General features: G+C 38.5%; 1 long non-coding RNA gene across 1 annotated transcript; it reads left to right on the top strand.

Moving 5' to 3' along the window:
• Positions 1-1,503: 1,503 nt before the first annotated feature.
• LOC135249171 (uncharacterized) lies at positions 1,504-18,076 on the top strand. Its single transcript, XR_010328604.1, has 4 exons — positions 1,504-1,639; positions 2,025-2,102; positions 5,806-5,910; positions 17,319-18,076. It is a non-coding gene; the product is annotated as an uncharacterized LOC135249171 (long non-coding RNA).
• Positions 18,077-18,660: the final 584 nt, after the last annotated feature.

Genomic DNA, 18,660 nt, shown 5'->3' with positions numbered 1-18,660 from the left:
TCGTCTTATGTTTATGCTAAAATCTTTATGACATATTCTTAATGTTCTTTTAAAATTGTTTTTCTGTAGCTGTTGCTTTACTTCACACATGCCGTTACTTATTATCTGGTGTTATTTTATACCAATTTTTCTAATTTTATTTATTTATTTTAACTATGTCTATTGTGTTTTTAATATAATTTTAAACTGTTTTATCATTCTCTATGTTTTCTTCTTTCTAGCCATTTAGAGTTATCATAGTGTCATTTTACGTATGATTTGTTTGTCTACTGTAAACCACTGCTGCAATCCCTGGATTAAAATGTGCTATACAAATACATTTATTATTATTATTATTATTATTATTATTATTATTACTATTATTATAATAACATTAATACCCTAAAATGGAGGTGGGTGGGGGGGTCTGTGTATAAAATGTCCTGTAATTTCCACATGGAGAAAGTGAACAAAAAATACCCTTTAAGAAAATCTGAGAATTTAACTGCAAATTGTGACCCAAACATTATAAAGCTCACTATACACCGATCAGCTACATTAAAACCACCTACCTAATATTGTGTAGGTCCCCCTCGTGCCGCCAAAACAGCTTTGACCTGTCGAGGCATGGACTCCACCTCTGATGGGGTCCTCTGGTATATTTGGATTTCTGTTTATATTTGTATCTACTGTATATTTGTATCTACTGTAAATGTGTTACTTTGTTGTCTTTGATGCTGCAACAGTACAAAGTCCCCCCAGGGATCAATAAAGTTCACTACTACTACTACTACTACTTATTACATTATTGGTTTTTATTACATAAAATTATTTAAATGGATTACATTATTGGGAGTTATTACACTATTGGTAGTTTATTGCATTATTAGTTGCTACAGGGCTATAAAAAGCTAAGATATTGTTAGAGGGTGAATTATTTCCACATGATTTTAAAAACTCTTGATGGGTCAGAGCTGTTTTGGCGGCAGGAGGGGGACCTACACAATATTAGGCAGGTGGTTTTAATGTTGTGGCTGATCAGTGTATATACACACACTTCACAAGAACTTTTTTTTTTACATGCAATCCATTTACACAATCCTGTATATAACTGGGTATTTACTGAAACAGCTCAACACACATTTCAATGGCAGTTGAAACCAGACTTGAACCTATAACCTCAAAGCTACAAGTCTAGCTCATTAAACATTATGCAACACAACCATCCATGTCTCGGTAATATTCTGGCAATGTGACATATTTTCAGTGACGTAAAATAAAAGTAATATATTTTAAGCTCCCATGGTTAAGTATTGTGGCCACATCTGGTTTTCATACTGAAATATCTGTTAAGTAAGGATAATGTATTTCAGAAGAAAATACAACATAATAAAGACATGAAAGATTAAGATAAAGTAGGTTTTTAAAGATTGAAAGAGGCAAAATATCTTTGCATCTTAAATTCCTACACTGACCCAGGACTAGAGGCTGTTCCCTTTTCATGGTATTGCATGAGGTTGCTGAAGGAGGCCAATGGTGCCATGTGATACTCGTGAGTAAGCTGTTGTTATAATGAACCACTGGGTATAAGATTTCCTATATAAAAGACTCTGATCCTTACTGTCAAGTAATACTCAACATAAACACACCTGCTAGAAAGGTAAGAGTTACAAATCATAATATTTGTGACTTTTCTAAACAAGGACAAAATGGCCTAAATGTATTTGTAGCCAACATTTCACTTTTAGCCTGTAGCTTGCATTAATATTTTTTGGAACTGTATGTATTTTAAATGAGATGATGACATGTAAGGAAATACAGTGGCACTGCAGCCATAACTCGTTTCATTTTGGTCTGAAAACCTGCAAACTGAACTATAATGTATGCAATTTTAGAACAATGAAAGTGCTAACTAATACAATGATATTATTATTTTAACGGTTGATGTAGCCCAGGATATATTAGTTCGAGGTGCATTCAAGGACTGAACCAAACCACATCGGTAACAATGTTTTCCATGCTTTTCATGTTTTTCACTTGTTTAGTTGAGCTCTCTGTAAGCAAGGACTGAACCATGGGATCCCTTAAGCTTACCCTCTCTGTGCTTGTGCTTGCCTGCTACGGTGAGTAGACAGAAAAATTTTGTTGCTGTTATTTACCAGTTTACCGATGTAAATGCACAAAGAAATACGTATATATGGATATTATCTGTTACTAATGGAATCATCAAAAGTGTATTCGTGTAGTTATACTTGATCAGGTTCTGAGCACAATTACCCCGCCCGTCGCAAACACAAACGCACGCACACGAAAAATATCCAGGCTCCCGTCAGTATTCCGTTAAATTAAACGGGTGAATTTCTACTACAGGTCCCTGTTTCACGTAAATTGCAGTTAACCAGATTAGTTTGTTGACTTTTTGAAAGCGAAGCAGGTACACAATTTAGACAGACATGTTACCGGGGGATCCGATCCGTATGAATATAAAATAATACATAAGCCTAATTTATAACGATTTAACATCATTTTTGCGTTTTACCCATTTATTTAGTATTTCTTGCTACCTGATAGTTCAGTGCGCTCAGTAAGCTCGAAAATTTGCCTGTGTGCTGTAGGGGCGTTTCTAGGATTCAAAGACATCAGGGACTTAATTAGCCCCAAGGGGAGTTTTAGTTTGGCACGCGCGCAAAAAGGTTTTTGGGTCCCGCAGATTTTTGGGGGCCACATTTATATTATTACACATACAGACCTTACTGTACATTACAAATAGGCTAATAGTGACAGTGCTATAGAATATGGCTCGTATAGGGATATAATGTTGAATTAATGTAATATGTATGTATGTGGCTATATTGCAAAGCAGAATGCAGACAGCTAGATGTAGTTACATAGTTAATGTAACTGGTTATGTTACAGTAGAGAAACAGACTAACTACCTAGCTGCTTATCCTATGCAGCTGTGAGTGATGATATGTAGGCCTAATGGCTTCTTTTTTTTTTTTTAAACTCTTTCAAACTAGCATGTAAACTGGCAAGGCACTGGGCAGACATGCTAAAAAGAATACATAGCTAACAACATTAGCTGGCTTACTACCCATTTCTTCTACTTGTAGCGGCCTATAAGCGGCTTCCGTCAAAAATAGATTAGGCGCATATTTTTAGCGGAGCGGAGAGCCGCTTCTGAAACGCGCTGCGGCGCATCTGGTGGAATCACAAGCATTGTCTGGAGTTGCCGCGATCAGCTCCGGCGGCCACGCATCGCAGCCGGAACGCGACGCAGCCGCACCCGGTGGGAATCGGGGGTTAGGATCAGCCCAGGTGCTTAAAGGTGTGCTGCTCTCCACAGTTCTTTCACAGTGACCTCTCCGAGACCGGGAGCTCACACCGAGAGAGAGTTTATTTATTTGAGTTTTTTTTTTTTTTTAATAAGACGGGGAACAATGAACCCCTACTTAAAAGTCAGAGGTGGTCTCCTGGAAAGCAGTCCAGCGGCAGAGCGGGGAACTAAAATAGTTGTTGCTCTGTTTTACTTTCTTTTGTCTTTGTTACTTTATTTTGTTGTTTTAGTTCATTACTTTTGCCTGGAACCCGTGAGGGGAAAGGGTGAAGGTGTCCGTTTATTTTGTTTCATGTTTGTGGGTTCGCTCACTCTCTCTCCCTGCGGCAACCTACGGTGTTCCCCGGCACTGCCGCATCTCCCTCCCAGGGGTGTCACGCTGGCGTGTGACAATAGGCATGCAATGTATTGATATCAGTTGATTGGGATGTCCTAGGACTTGGATCAAATATTAGACCATATCACACATCTCATCAGAATTTTGTTGCCCATACCAAAATGATAGTCTTACTCTACAAATATGTTTCATCTTCATTAATAGAACTTCTACAGAGATTCTCATTTATAGTCACCCCCTATCCACATTTTTGAGAAATCAGACAGTAGATTCCCTAACTAATATTGACAACAGAGTTAAAACAATGTTTGGCTGCCAATATGAATATAAGCTATTTATGAAAAGATAAGTAGAAATGTCTGAAAAAGCAGTCTGTTGTGAGGAGGAATCCAGTACACAGCCAGACATACCTCTGGCTCCCCTGCAATAATAAAAACATAGTTCCACACCATGGTTCCACAGACAATAAAGGCAAAAGGAGGAATGTGCACAAACATATATAAAGCTGGCCCACCGAAACATGTCCTCCTATAAGTTAACAGTAAAGATATTAATTTTTTTGACCAAGTTTTTTGGACATACATACTGACATATCAATGATGCTGAATATTAACTAAGGGACCAATTTTAAATGAATTAAATTAATACTGGTAAGAGTGGGAAAACAAAAGTGATAATGATAATTTGGAACCAAAGATAATACTAACTATAATAATGAAGGTGATGATAATAATTCAAACAAAAAGGTAATACAGTAACTTAGTCAGTTTGGGTAATCAGTTGTACACCCTGTATATACTTATTATGTAATAATTTGTTCTTAATCTTTCTTCACCCGATGAAGACATAAGTAGTGGTCATCAGTATTATCATTGCAGAGGTATCATAGGTATTATCATTACTATGGTACAACAAGGGCGGCATGGTGGTGCAGCGCAGTATCGGCTCACAGGTCCTGGGTTCGAATCTGGCCTGGGCCTTTCTGTGCAGAGTTTTCACAGTCCAAAGACATGCAGGTAGGCTAATTGGAGACTCTAAATTGCCCATAGGTATGAGTGAGTGAATGGTGTGTGCTCTGTGATGTATTGGCGGCCTGTCCAGGGTGCCCAATGCACGCTGGGATAGGCTCCCCGCGATCCTGCCCAGGGTAAGCAGGTATAGATGATGGATGAATGGTACAACAAATCAATTTAAAAAAACTGTAATGGTGCACTGTGCAAAGATAATACTATATTCTTATATTAATATATGTCACAATTTCTATTTTGTGGCAACAATGTCTGTCAAAAACTCAGATACAATACAAATTCAAGTGGATTTGATAACTGAATATAGTTCTGGACCTGGACAGGAAATAAAAAAGGGAGAGCAGATCTGCCCTTCTTTCATATATATATACACTCACCGGCCACTTCATTAGGTACACCTGTTCAACTGCTCGTTAACGCAAATATCTAATCAGCCAATCATGTGGCAGCAACTCAATGCATTTAGGCATGTAGACATGGTCAAGACAATTTGCTGAAGTTCAAACCTAGCAGCAGAATGGGGAAGGAAGGTGATTTAAGTGACTTTGAACGTGGTTGGTTGTTGGTGCCAGACTGGCTAGTTTGAGTATTTCAGAAACTGCTGGGATTTTCATGCACAACCATCTCTAGGGTTTACAGAGAATGGTCAGAAAAAGAGAAAATATCCAGTGAGCAGCAGTTCTCTGGCCAAAAACGCCTTGTTGATGGCAGAGGTCAGAGAAGAATGGGCAGACTGGTTTGAGCTGATAGAAAGGCAACAGTAACTCAAATAAACACTCGTTACAATGAGGTATGCAGAAGGGCATCTCTGAATGCACAACACATTGAACCTTGAAGCAGATGGGCTACAGCAGCAGAAGACCACACCCGGTACTAGCAAGTACCTAATGAAGTGGCCTGTGAGTGTATTTTATTTTATTTTATTTTATTTATTCAGACGGGGAAACAGAGAGCAAAATATAAAAAGAATCACATTACAGAATGTCCCACTGCAGGGATTCAAACCCCCAAGCGCATTGAAAATCGGCCATTCAATGGACCGTGCCACATGTCTCACCCAAGGAAAAGAAAATGGTAGTCATGGTGATGTTAATAGTAAAATTATGATTACTGTTCTGTCTCAGTTGCACAGGCATTGAAGTGTAACATCTGCCTATACAACTCTGCCTGTGGGGATCCTAGAGAGTGCACCTCTGTGGAAGACAAGTGTATAAAGATTGTCATGAATGGTGAGTGGACAACCATCTCCTGCACAACCCCAGCAATACATCCCATTTCCATTCATCATCTCATAATGTTCTCATCGTCCATAATTTCCCTCTCCTATACTGCATATTTCTTCTACCATTCAAAAATACATATCTAGTTCTGTTTTAGCTGTACCGCTCTACACTTCTTCATTTTGCACTCACATTCCCTGCTCTTTTCTGGATTGGGGTGGCAGTGTAGTATAATGGGTTGCGGAGCTGGTCTTGTAACCTAAAGGTCACAGGCTCAAATCCCGGGTAGGACCCTGCCATTGTACCCTTGAGCAAGGTATTGTATAAATTGATGCAATGTAAAATGCTATGTAAAAAGTTGTGTAAGTCACTTTGAATAAGAGCGTCTGTTAAGTGCTTGCAATGTATTGTGCTGGCATAGCGATAGGCCTAGGGATTATTGCTGTATAAATTCAAATAATGATTCCTTGTTTGTTTTTTGTTCACTTACTAGTCATTGAGTGGACCAATGACAAACAAGGGATCACAATTTAAGTGTATATAGCAAGTCATCAGTGTTGTGACTAATGTGGTGCCAGGAAGGGAGTTGGGGTGCTCTCCGCCAGGGGGCAGCACCGGCCCTAAATACGGAAATAGCCACAGCTGTGAAGCATTGCAGTCATCACAGCTCTGGCCCATCACCTAATTGTTGGGCATAATAAAAGGCCTGTTTGGCAGGCCTAAGGGAGATGGGTTTTGGGGGCATTGTTTGATGTAAAACTGGTAGTCTTTTGGTCTTGGACAGCTAGGTTTTATGTTTTTATGTTCAGAACTTTTGACCCCAGGTAGTTCCAGAATTAAAACCCACTTATGTCTGCAACAGGGTTAATGTTATGTTATCCAAAGATCCAGAGACAGATCCACACTTTTTTTTTAAAATTGGCTGTAAATTTACAGTAAATTACTGACAGCTAGTTGAAGTACTTTTACAATTGGCTTCACAGTAATTTACTGTTAACCTGTCCACAGTAATTTACTGTAATGTAAGACAGTACATTACAATTAAATGGTGCTATATACTGTGATTTAAATACACAGTAAACAAGACCATGCTACTGTAGAATTACAATAATCAGCTGTTTTAAATTAGCGTAATCACCTGTATTTTCACATATCAACTGTAAAAGTAATACAACTCAGTAGTCAGTTATTTACTTTTAAATTACAGTTGATATTGTTAAATACTGTATATTTGACAAGTTAACATTATTATTATTATTATTATTATTATTATTATTAATAATAATAATAATAATAATAATAATAATAATAAATCATTGCATTTATATAGCCCTTTTCTCACACTCAAAGTGCTTTACAGTGATGAGGGAGAAACTCACCTCCACCACCACCAATGTGTTGCACCCACCTGATGCATGGAAGCCATTTTTGCACACACCAAACATCAGCTAAGGTGGAGAGGGAGAGAACAATTTAGCCAATTAAATAAGGGGATGATTAGGTATCAGGTTGAAAGACCCAGGTTGGGAATTTATCTATGACTCCGGGGAACCCCCTAGTCTTTGTGATGAATGCCATGGGGTCTTTAATGGCCACAGTGAGTCAGGACCTCAGTTTAATGTTTCATCTGAATGACTGTGTCACTCATCCAAAGACAATATTCATTTTACATATTATGTAGTTTTTTAAGTTACCAAAATGCATTCGCATAAGACTTGGAACACCATGAAGAATTTATCAGAAAGCTTATACAATGAAAAGTGCACACATAAAAATTAGTTTCCTTTTGTTATATTTTCATTTTGCAAAATGATGTAAACACCTGTTTTAAATGTAAATGTATGAGTGCAATAGCACTAAAACCTTCGTGTAGGACTTTCAACAACAATTTAAAAACAATGGAAAAACATCATTTTAAAACTTCTGATGAATGAATGAATGAGTCATTGCATTTATATAGCTCTTTTCCAGATGGTCAAAGTGTTATACAGTGAAGGGGGAACTCACATCGACCACCACCAATGTGTAGCACCTACCTGGGTGATGCACGGCAACCATTTTGTGCCAGAACACTCACCACACATCAGCTTAGGTGGAGGTGGCTATACAACTTCCAGTGTAAACACAGTATACAGTCCAGTCAGAAAATTATGTCTACACTGACATCCACTCAAAATCAGCTAGTTTTCACTTTCAAAAAAGGCTAAGAAAGGCCTGAGGTACATGCAATAATGCCTCTTTCAAACACTGAATGCAACAGCAAAAATTACTGAAAGCCAGTGAGATAGATTCCATTTTGTCATTTATTTAATCACACCAAAACACAACCTGATAAACATGGCTCATCAGAAGCATTGCTGTTGTAAAATGCTCAATTAAACTGAAACTGATGAATACATTCAGTATAAAATAACACAGACATGTCCCACTTTACCAATTAGGTTAGTGCCTTAATATCAGATATCAGTTGCGTACAAAGAAAAGGATAAATTAGACCCAAAAGATCATTAATTTGCTCATCTATTCATTGATTTATAATTGTAGATAGCTAGGCTAACGTGAAGTTAACAGTTACCTGCACAATCTGACACAACATACTTCACCTACAAAGCCTACGAATGAACGTAAAACCGTCATAGTTACAAGATTTTAAAATATAGCTACTGTATATACAATGAGCACCATGCAGTATGTTTGGGACAACTATATACAATGGTGGGTTGTGGAGAGTCTCAATAGTTCCAAACATTGCAGCAGCACTGTAGAGTAGCAGTGTTTTTGACTGTCTGTGATGCTGTTTTCAAAGGTAAAGAAGGTGAAATCAACAGCATTTGTGGTAGTTAGAGCACATTCAAATCAATTAACAATGAGTTAAAGCACGTTAGCTCAATATTTTCCTCCAACTTAGTAGATTTAGCTAATGTAAACAAATAATGTTAGCTAGAATAACATAATAACAATTAATAGGCCTATTGGTTGTAACTTGTTACGTTCTCTTAATGTCATTTCATATTGTTACTAAATAAGAGACAAAGGCTTACAAACATGTGTTTAGGGGGAAAAGGTATTAATAAAATTAATTTGTAGTCTGGTGGGTGGTGTTAACTTATCCATTTCCTCAAATGGGAGAGTTCATACGTTAATTTTATGTTATCATTTTAGTTGTCGTCCATCATTGGCCCGACGGCAGTTTGTCAGGCCAACGGGCCAATCAGCCTAACATTGGTTAAATGTCAGCAAATTGACCTCTGGCATAGGTTGGTTTTAAGTTGAGCTGTTTGAACTCTTTGCCAATGGTCCAATGTCGTTTTATAACCAATACCAACATTTTCCATTTAGTTGACATATCTATTAATAAGCTATAACCCAACGTTTCTGTTTGCTGTGCACAATGCATAGCCTAACTAAACAACATGTTACCAATGTAAAAGAAGCAGATGTGTGGTTCATTTAAGAAGTTTATGTGAGGCTTGCAGGATGATGGCGCTTCTGGAAAGCAATTTCCAGGGGGAATTCATCTGCCACCATTTCCGACTGGTTGAGCACCTCAAGAGCAAGATTTTTGATCTTGAGGGCCAGCTTGCTGGGGGGGAACCTGAGAAGGCAGAGAGTGATAGTTGGGTGACAGTAGGGTGCAAACACAGAAAAGGGTGTGCACCCCACACAGGTGGTGTCCAACGGGTTCCAGCCCTTGCAGGAATTTGATCCGGCTCTTGACTCTGAGAGTGGGAGGACTGATGAGCCACTGTGCATCCAGATGACATAACATTACATTTATTTGGCAGATGCTTTTATCCAAAGCAATGTACAATAAGAGCATATGGACACATCCTCCTCGAAAAAGGGAGTTGGCGATAGTGGGGGACTAGACAGCATAGTCTGTTTGCACAAAAAGGAATTCCATACAGTGTTCTGCCTGCCTGGTGGCCACGTAAGAGATCTCCTGGAGTGCACGGACAAGCTCCTGGCAAGAGCAGGGAGGGATCCAGTAGTCATGGTTCACATAGGAACGAATGACATAGGTAATGGTAGGTTTGAGGTTCTGGAGGACAAATTTGTGAAGCTAGCAGTAAAGATTGAGAGCACAACTTCCATGCTATAGCCTTTTCTGTAGTACTACCCTTACCACATGCAAGCAGAGGGAAGCAAAGTTTTATTTGGAGGTTTAACATGTGGCCACAAACCTGGTGTAGGAAAGGGGTACAGGGTTATGGGGCACTGGACCTCCTTTTGGGACAGGGGTGGCCAATACAAGAATGATGGGATGCACCTGACCTGGAGGGGTACTGATGCACTGGGCCAGTGTATGCTTAGGGTAACACAGGATTATTTAAACTAGGGTCTTGGTGGGCAGGGAGGTCAGAGTGAAAATGTTGGGAGGTGTAGACTGCCTGCATAGAAGCTGTCAAGGCTTCCTATAATAGTGTGAACACCAACAAAATCTTTCTAAAGCAAAACTGTAGTTAGGGTGACTTTGAACTACAGGGGGTGAGGGAATGGGAGAGGGTGTGTAGAAGTAATAATCTGAAATGTCTTAGTTTAAATGCTAGAAGTATAAAAATGCATTTTTGTTACTTGAGGCTGCTATGAATAGTGGGGGTGATGACATAGTTTGGATTACAGAGACATGGCTTGGGGAGGAGGACGGGGATGAATATAATACAGAGGGGTACAAACTCATGAGGAAGGGTAGATCCATTAAGAGAGATGGGGGTGTAGCCCTCTATGTAAAAGAAAGTTTTAATGTGGACAAAATTCCAGAAATTGACCAGCTCATGCCTAGTGAGGATATTTGGATTAAGCTCATATGGGAACATGAAAAGGGCCTTACAGTATGCATGTGATACCGACCGCCAGCTTCAGACAGTAGTGTGAATTCAATGCTCTTTGGAAACATAAAATAAGCTTGTCAGGAATGTGAGACTATTATTATGAGTGACTTCAATTACCCTGATATTATTTGGGAATTGATGACAGGACAAGGAAAAAGTGAGGAAGAATTTTTTAGATGTTATACATGACCTTTTTTGGCACAGTACGTCAGTCAGCTTACAAGAGGGAAATCAATTGTGGATCTGGTGCTGTGTAATGATCCATACAGAATGTGTAGCATAGATGTAATCAAGCCACTTGGGACTAGCAATCATTCTGCAGTTAGTTTTGATGTATTTTGGCATCAAACCTAACTGCAGAATGAATGCAGAAGGCCTCCTCTATGGCCAGAATTTAACATTTTAAACAAGCCAATTTTAACAAGATGCAAGCAAATTTAAATAATACTGACTGGGTGCAACTTTGTGACTGCAAGACTGTGAATGAACAGAGGGGTAGGTTAAAAAGCTTTATTCTTGAGAAACAATGTACATTTAGTTCAAAGGTAAGGAAAAGTAAGTTGAAGAAGCAGTCTTCCTAATGGTTGAACAAAGCTATACAGGAGAGTTTGAGAAAAATTGTGTAAGATGTATAAAAATGACAGCAATGAAAGTAATAAGGCTGAATATTGTTAAAAAAGAACTATGGGAAGCCAAGGTTCTTTGAAAGGGAAATTGCCCAAGATGCAAAAAGTAATCCTAAATTTTTCTTTCAATACTGTGGTAGGACAAGGAAAGTGAAGGAGGATATCAGGTGCAGTAGGAATGACGGAGCATTACTTTATAAGAATAAATATATTGCTGCTGCCTTAGATAGTTATTTTGTTGAGAGTTTTACTAGAGAAGAGGTTACTAATAGACTGGAAGGCATATTAAGTACTCAGAATGTCTTATCAGATATTGAGATAAGAAATAATGGATTAATTACTTAAAGTAAAGACAAATAAGGCAGCCGGCCCTGACGGCATATACCCCAGGGTACTCAAAGAGTTAGATACAGTATGATCATCTTTAAACCACTGGCATGTATTTTTAGCCAGTCTTTAGAAACTGGAGAAATACCTGAGAACTGGAAGCAAGGTAATATAATACCAATATATAAGAAATGGGACTGTACTGATCCAGGAAACTACAGGCCTGTGAGTTTAACTTGCATAATATGTAAAATACTGGAATCTATCATTAGAGACAAGTTGGAAGTATTTCTTGAAAAAAGCATTAAGGGACAGCCAGCATGGTTTTCATAAGGGAAGGTCATGGCTGACAAACCTTCTGTTATTCTTTGAGGAAGCTACCAAGTGTTTTGATTACAGCAAGGCATATGGTATTATCTACTTAGATTTTCTAAAGGCATTTGATAAGGTACCACATGAGAGACTTGTTAGTAAAATGAAGACAGTAGGAATCAGAGGATGTATTTCAGACTGGATTCGGAACTGGCTACAGGGTGGAACACAAAGGGTAGCCTAGTAGTAGGAGGGAAATTATCTGAGCAGAGAGCTGTTAGAAGTGGAGTTCCACAAGGATCAGTGCTGGGACCACTGCTCTTTCTTATTTATATCAATGACTTCGACAGGGACATAGAAAGTACACTAGTCAAATATGCAGATGATACAAAACTGGGAGGCCCAGCTAATAGTCTGGAAGCTACTAAAGTAATCCAAGAAGATTTAAATAAAATCCAGAAGTGGGCGGAAAACTGGCAAATAAAATTTAATATAGCCAAATGTAAAGTTCTGCATGTGGGAAATAAAAATATTAGGGAGGATTACTTTATGGGAGGAACAAAATTGGAATGTGCTCTGTTTGAAAAAGACTTGGGAGTAACGGTTGATCAAAGCTTTTCTGGTACTAGGCACTGCGCTGTCCCAGTAAAAAAGAGGCCAACAGGATGCTGGGATATATAGCCAAAAGGCTATGTAAGTCCAAGGACCTTATCTTATACAATACATTGGTTAGACCACACTTGGAGTACTGTGTGCAGTTCTGGGGACCATACTACAAGAAAGATATAGAGAGTCTGGAAAAGGTTAAAATAATTTTACAGCTCACTCTAGCTGCTGACAGCTGTTATTAGCTGATGTTCGCATGTTTTATAGCAGCTAATCACAACCTTGTGGCTAACGTCAAGTGAAACAATGACGAAAATGAATACTGTTTCAAAATACTTTTCGCTATCCTTATGACCACTTTACCTTTAACTTTATATTGAATTTAAATATCTTCACCTCAAAAAACTAACTTAGCAAACTGGGTTAGCTGTTACTTAGCTGACATTGATTTACCTCTGAACCAAGTTACAGTCAAGTTCTGATGAGCGATAACGTTAACATTTTCTTGAATTTGGTGAACATGAACAGACAATGTAGAAAATCAATGTGTTTACCTATATCCATACCAAATTAACTCTCTGTGTAAATTGAACATTATTCAGAGTGTTACGTCCTGTAACTCACCTGCATTTAATAACCAGGTGTACGCTACCAGACATACAGTAACACTAAGCCACCTCAATATTAACCACAACCCGAAAGAAGACCCAGTTAAGCATGAAGTGATATGGAAATATGCAAGGAGTTTATTTACAGCAAAGCATAGAGTTAAGAGCTGTTTGTCCTAAAGGAGTTATAAGCAGGTATATACTGTACATGTACATCACAGGTAGCAGGATCTCACCGAGCAGGTACATGTAACTCAGCAAGATGGTCCTCTGGCTTAAAGGTCCATCCTCCAGTTCCTTACAGATGTTTCGAGTTAGAAACTGGGGTATCATTGACTATCACTACAATATGCACTTTCTATAACTAAGAAGTTACACAAAGGCTACTATTAGCAATTTAACACGTTATAGAATATGTCTTTAACAAGTTGTAGAGAACAGACAATATGGACTGTAGGCAGTAGGCTAACTAAGACTAAGACCAAGGGCCTCATTTATAAAAATGTTCTTAGATTTATACTTAAACTTAGTCTTAAGATAATTTCCAACAGTGTGCTTACGTTCGATTCATAACAGATACTGAGCATAAAAAACCTTGCTTGCAGGTTCTAAGAAGCCCATTTGTAACTTATGCACCTGTGATCTATAAATCTCAAATTAACTTAAAATTGACGGCACCTGAATGAGCCTTACAATCAGCGATTTCCCCTTATATAATGCTAGCACAAATGAGGGTTTAGTCAGGAATAATCATGGACCAAAAGAGAAAAGCAAACTTTTTGGAAGATCATCATGCGCAAAAAAGTCATTCCGGTCTCTGAAAACTCTCTTCCGTCTAAAAACACGGTTTTCAATGTCCTCCAAGAACAGCCATGGTTACTTTTTTCTCATTTGACACACTATTTATAGAACATCGCATCCTGTTTTTAATTCAAAACACCTTGCGTCTGGCAGTTAATTCCTCACACCTTTAATTGATAATTCGTATCAAATTGTTCATAAAGCTAATGCAAAGCTCACCACAGGCTTGGACGCATATGCTTCCCAAACTGCAATACCCCTACATAACCAGCAGGAAAACCACTTACGTCAAGTCTAGACTTTGCATAGAGATAAGATCATTTCCATGTCAAAGTAAGGTTTTATAAATAACCATTTATACGTGGTTTTCTGCGTAAGTCATACTGAAGATCAAAATTGATCGTAAGTCCTTTCTATAAATGAGGCCCCAAGACTAACTTAGAAAGATACACATCATAAATATATAGTCCTGCATCTTTCTAATATTGCTGCTCCGCGATGGTCCTGGCCTCATCACAACAGGCATCCTATGTCCTGGGGGCGACATAGCTCAGGAGGTAAGACCGATTGTCTGGCAGTCGGAGGGTTGCCGGTTCAAACCCCGCCCTGGGCATGTCGAAGTGTCCTTGAGCAAGACACCTAACCCCTAACTGCTCTGGCGAATGAGAGGCATCAATTGTAAAGCGCTTTGGATAAAAGCGCTATATAAATGCAGTCCATTTACCATTTGGTTTCCAAGTAATGGCGTGCATCATCTCTCAGGTGAATCTTCGGATCCGTCAGTAGGGGAGCCACAAACAACACGGCAGCAACAACATGACCAGGAGTGACTGCCGCAGTTGAGAGTAGGATGTACCACTGGCATGAAATTATTAATCCCTTTGAAAATTTGCATCAATATTGCTCCAAAAAGAGAAAATAACACTGATAAAGTTAAAAGTATGCTTAAAGGCTAAACAATCTTTGATTTTCTTTAAAAACAGGCTATATATACAAATAATTGTGATTGGCAAAATCATTTTCAGACTGTGGCTAGCTGCTATTTAATTGAAAAATTGAGCAAGCATAGAAAAGCACAAATGTTTAATCGGAGTTGTTTTATTTTATTTTTAAGAATGCCAGCGCAAACCCGATGTTGAACCAACAGTGAATATTCAGTTGCTACAGTCATACTAAAGTAGAATTCCAGGAGAATTCCATTGCCAACAATGCCAACCAGTACCGACGTTGGCCCAACGTATGCTTGCTATCCGGGCAGTTCAAACCACTCTGTCCTTTATAGAACCAGATTGCATGTAGGCTTACAGTAGTCTATCTGGGTGATATTATTAAATCGTTATTAAGTGTAATTAATGATAGTACATGACCTCTCTTTGTCTCCAATGAACAGCTGGGGATTTCCATTAATATTTCAGGAGATATTGCTATATAAAAGTCTGTTTTGGCTATACAAGTGATTTATTTACCGGAAATATTTTTCGAATGCTGTATTGTTTGTGTATGTCAAGGAATCCAAATGTATTTAATCATAAAGAGACATTTAGTGACCAACAGATTAAATAGTTCTGATATAGCATACTAGCTTACTGGAAATGCTAGCCAGTCAAAATTACACACAAACCCCAAGCAGGTTAAACCTAAGGCAGAGTTTCATGCCGCCAATAATAGAATGCAGCCTACTAATAGTTACAGAGTGTCCTACAATTAAGTTGTATGCTGCCAATGACAGAATATAGTAGGAGTGTTTTTAATTCCTCTTCCTCCTCCTAAACTGGAGTGTTTTTAATTAACTCCATCATGACATTTCTTAAACTACATACAATGCAGTGCACAAAATAGCATACAGTAACAAAATATAAAGACAAAACGCACAGCAACAGAATGCAGAATAGATAGCTGGAAAAAAAAACAGTCGTCTGTATGTGTGCTGAAAATAAAAAATAAAAAGAGAACCACTGACGGGTCTCCTGGGAAGTCTTTGATATGTTGGAAATAAATATAAAGCCTAGAAGAAGTTAGTTGTGAATAGACTTTTGATTAACCAATTGATTGGATTTGTTCGACTCAGCCCTGATCTTCGTAAATGCTGTATATGTAATTTAACATAAATAAAAAATAGCTAATCCTATCTTTACGTGGTGACGTGACATTGACTGATAAAGCTGTTTGGATCAAAAAGACACTTGACGCGAACTGGAGAATAATGTACAGTTTTGTGATAAGTTCACCAATATAGCCTAGATAGGGTATGCTGAACAGGCGCCTCGACCAACCAGTATGAATCACTAATGCAATGATCAGGACTCGTACCCTCACCGGCTTCCCACCCGCGAACACTGCCAATTGTGTTTGTAGGAACGTCTGACCAAGCCGGAAGTACCGCTGCTGGGGATTGAACACAGTCTCTGCGGTGGTAGGCGAGTGCTTATACCTCTACACTACCCAGACAGCCCCTATTTCCCAGAATTTCATTATGGTATGCAATCATAGTTAAGGGATGTAGGTTGTTTAAAAAGATTAATCTAGTTCTAGTAATATTTTCAGAATTGAGCCAAATACAAAAACTGTTATTTTCCCGAGCTCCCCAACACTAATAGCAGCATACTGGCAAGAGATAGCCAGAGATTTGAGACTGTTGGCTAACATAGCTGAATATATTAGTCCTGATTATTTTCTCTTTCGGTGGATGAACTCGAAAACATCGTTTGACAAAGCATCCACCGAAAGAATAAATAATCAGGAATAACATTTTCAACCATGTTAGCCAAGAGACAGGTGTCAAAGACAGAAAGACCTGTTTTCAGTATTTTGTGCATGCTCCCTTCACAAAGACACTACTAAGCCATCTTCTATAGTGGTTTATGAGATGGGTGAATGGATATCTTGGGCAGGGAACTTTGACCATTCATCCACATAGAAACTTTAAATATCTTCCAGGTCCTTCTATCTTCATTGTGGACTATCCTCTTCTGTTCAAACCACTCATGTTCATGTCTGGAAACTTAGTTGACCATTAAGAAATAATTTTGTGGCCAGTTAACCATTTCTTGGCTGATTTTGAGGTACGTTCTGAGGTAATCATTGTCTAGCTGGGTCACTAAAAAGGACAAATATTATTCAGAATGCATAGTTTATTTTAAACAAGGTTTACTTAAATGAGGTTAAAGTTTTGTGAGTATTCAATCCAGACAAATGATTAAAATTCAGTCTCTCATCCTATGGCTCACAGGACATGTAACTGAGGACCTTGGTGGCAAAAAAAACACTGTAATGTTAGTGACATGCATGTGTGTGTGTGTCCTCAGATACAATTATCATTCGACGCTGTGCCAAATCAAATGAATGCCCACAGGAGAAAAAACTGGAGGGCTTGGTGACAAAAACCTGCTGCGACACTGACTTCTGCAACTGAGCTGAGAAGATTGCCACCTGCAGGCACAGATGTGTTGTCTGAATGTGATTCTTGCAATATTCCTCATTCAAAAATACATTGTTTAGTAAATGTATTTGTGTTGATAATTGTAGCTTTTGATTGTTCATGTCAGCAAACAGATTTTTGCAAATGTATGAATAAAATATAGGTCAATACAGTCCAACTATGCAAAAGCTAGAATAAAGCACACCTTTGCAAAATCTATTAAACACATACTTTGTGTTTGTGCACATCAAGGAATGGTGTGTAACTACAGTTGGGTTCAATACAATTATTTTAATTCACACATAATGCTTAATCAATTGGGACACTAGGGCAGTTAGCTCTCCTGCAGAGCTTGATCGAACCTGCCTTCAGTCAGTTATCACATTGCATCTCCCCAGTAATCTAATAAATTTCCACTAATTAAGCACATGATTGAAAGCAATGTTCCCACATTGTCATGTGCTGCTTCCAATGTGTAGGACTGCAGACATGTGTAAAAGATGTTCATAGTGTAGGGTGGTAATTTTTCACAAAAATTGTTAACATTACTTATAATAGTGAAATAGCTTGCTGCTGTGTTGGCTTCTAAAAAATTAAATACTAAAACATATGATTATGAAATAAAAATGTGATTTTGTGATCAAATTTGGTCATGGTCAATTGTTTAACAGACTCCTCTGTTATTCTTTTGTGGTATTTGTGGAACTTAGTGTAAACAGGTGAGTTAACTGTGTAATCAACTTCTTAAATTGGTCAATTAAGTGCCAAGTAACAACAAAAATCGGCAAACTTTGCGACTTTCCAGGACCAGGAACGAATATCACTGCCAAAGCAAATGATGCATCTTTCTGCAGAAGCAGATTTAGATGGAATCCTTTTGCCTTCTGCACAATATTTGGAACAATTTTTTCACCTCTGTCCAATAACTCATATTCAACATTGGTTAATTATGTAAATAGTTTTGCCATGATCTCATTTATCTCAGCTGGGGCCTTTTTGAGTGGAGTTAGCATGTTCTCCCCATGTCCCGTGGGTGTCCTCCAGGTACTCCGGTTTCCCCCCAACAGACCAAAGGCATGCAAGCAGGCTATTTGGAGACTCTAAATTGCCCATAGGTATGAGTGTTTGAGTGAATTGTGTGTGTGTGCCCTGTGATAGATAGGCAACCTGTCCGAGGTGTATTCCTGCCTCTCGCCCAACACACACTGGAATAGGCTCCAGCACCCCCT

The sequence above is a fragment of the Anguilla rostrata genome, chromosome 2 (assembly GCF_018555375.3).
Source record: "Anguilla rostrata isolate EN2019 chromosome 2, ASM1855537v3, whole genome shotgun sequence".
NCBI lineage: Eukaryota > Metazoa > Chordata > Actinopteri > Anguilliformes > Anguillidae > Anguilla > Anguilla rostrata.
This window is presented reverse-complemented; position numbering and strand designations above follow the sequence as displayed.